Source organism: Emiliania huxleyi, assembly GCF_000372725.1.
Source record: "Emiliania huxleyi CCMP1516 chromosome Unknown EMIHUscaffold_117, whole genome shotgun sequence".
NCBI lineage: Eukaryota > Haptophyta > Isochrysidales > Noelaerhabdaceae > Emiliania > Emiliania huxleyi.
Genome location: NW_005201421.1, coordinates 402,877 through 405,391, shown reverse-complemented (window position 1 = coordinate 405,391; position 2,515 = coordinate 402,877).

Sequence of the window (2,515 nt, the reverse complement as noted above, 5' to 3'; positions counted from 1 at the left end):
TTAATCCCAACGCCGACGTGCCTGGCGCTCGTTCAAGCTTATCGACTCACAGGACGTGCAGTTGTATCCCGGCCGTGATGGCCAACAGAACGCCTCTCCATCACTCGACGTGAGGCCCTCGGCCGTCGTCACACCGATCGGACTCATCGCTATGTCCACGGCGATGAGCGGCGTCAGGTCCACCGAGGTGTGGGCGATAGACCAGGCCGCGACGGGCTCGGTGCAGACGTACGAGATCTTCTCCAAGTGCGCCGCATACAACGGTGGAGTTGGTGGCGACTCGGCAGAGATGGGCTGAGAGGGGCCCGCCTACGGCAAGTATGTGTATGTGCGGTTGTGAGATAGATGTGTTGCTCTCTTGCTTGAACGTTGAAGCCATATTGGTATATAGCCATGTGCATGTCTCCGTTTGCGAACGTAGAGTCTGTAATCGCACAGTTCACAAGTCAGTCAACAACTGTCCCAACAACGCAGCACCCACTCTCAAGGTCAAGCGTGTCGGATTCCCAGGCTTAAAACCCCTACGGCTGCGGAGACTTCGCCGATTTATTCTATTTCCTTTGCGGGACTGCAGGTCGCGGCAGTCGTCTGCGACATGGCAGTGGCCCCGGGTCATGTGCAGTTGGTCCCGAGCGGCTCAGGTCCCAGATCGAATCTCGGACCCCCACAGATTCTAGATTCCTTTAGATTCCCTGGATTCCCGCAACACCGATCTCTTAGCGGCGGCAAACAGAGGCGCAACTCTGCTTGGTGCGTGGCTTCGGGGTGGTCGCAATTTTCCACCGCTCAACTTGGAGGCAGTGTGTCTAGTAGCGTGCTACAGCTATGACGGCGGACCTCACTGGGGCGCCGACGTGCGACGACCGTCTGGGATCGAAACCGCGTCCCAGGAGCTCGTGTAGAGCGCGCTCCCGAGCTCTGTGGCGGAAAATTTGAAGGGACGTGGTGGCTTCCCACCACCCCTCTATGTACCCAATAAGAGGGCTCCCGCGGCGATCAACACCGCAACTCCTTTTCTAATTTCACCACTCTTCTGCAGCAGCGCCGCCGTCTCGTCCTCGGGCCGCTCCAGGTCCATGACGACGTTCGTCGAGGCGTGGAAGCGCGTCTCCAGGTCGATGGCCGCCTGCTCGGCCGCGGCGAACTTGCCCTGGTCGACGCACATGCCGCACACCGCGTGCGCCGGGCAGCCGCACTGGCCGCGTTGTGGGCGCACGGTCTTGGCGACCGCCGGCGCTGCGCGCCGGTCGTGCTGCTCACGCTGCCGGCGGCGCTGGTCGCGCGCCTGCCGATCGCGCGTGTTCGCGGCGGCTGCATCTCCTGCTCGTTTCGCTCGCACCCGAGCGGCTGTCGCCAGGCGCTTCAGGTCGGCGGTGCTGCGCGCGCGGCCGTCGGCCAGGCACAGCCACATGTCCTCCTCCTCGGCAGGCTCGCACGGCTTGCCGTCGAACTGCGGCTGGCGCCCGCGACGATGCTTCGCCCAGGCCGGGCACGATGGTGCCGCGACGAGCGGCGTCGAGGCGACGGCCATCGATGGGTCCAGAAGACTTGGAGACACTTCTCGACCAAAAATCGAGCACAATTGCGTTACATGGGCAGTGCCGGGGTTTCTGCACCGAACGATCTTACTTTCGGTCTATCGAAAGTGTTGATCGATAAAGTGCTAATATACGACCCTCGGGCAGCAGGGGGTACTCGCTTAATCTCGCGAGCGGGCGCAGAAGGAGCTCGCCGTGACACGATGCCGGGCGGTGGTGGTGCTCTGGCGACTGTGCACAGTGGGAAAAGTCAGGCTGCAACAGGGCAGCACGATGGTAGTGCCCTGCTGCAGCCTGGCCTGACATGCACAGGGCGAACAGAGACACTACTATCATCCGGCGCTCGTCGTCGAATCTGGGCCAACTTCGACCGCCGCCACAGCTCGCCACGAGCACGCAGCGACAAAATGTTGACTGTACGGAAGTTGAGGCTGGTCGAGAGGAAAGGGCTGCCGTGCGAGCCGGCAGCAGGTCGGCTCGGCGTGGACTGCCGCGGCGACTTTTTATGGGCTTCTCTGTTTTGAACTCGCTAGATGGGGGGTACGCGACAAGAAGACTGAAGAGCGCAAGCCGCGGACAAAGAGAATCCCCGTGAGAAGGAGCGAGTCCACTCATTCAGAGCAGAGCCGTGATCTCTTCCCAGGATCCCAGCTCACCTCCTTCCCAGGTCCAATCGCGCCTGCTCCTCCCCAGCGGCAGCCGGTGGCAGCGGCCCAGCGCGAGTACGGAGTGTAACGCGGTCTGCAATAACGGTCTGTAATCAGTCTGTCGATTCTTGACTTGACTCTATTAGTAATACGGTATTTAGACAGCGTGCACCGCGTCTGGGGGGCGCTCGTGGACGGTGCGGGTGCGGGGTGGGAGCCGGCCAGCTGAGAAGAGACGAGACAGATCGACGAGCGTATTCAAAATAATTACAATTACAAATAAATACATGCGCGCGGCCGGTCGCCGCGGTGTGCGAGCAGACCACACAA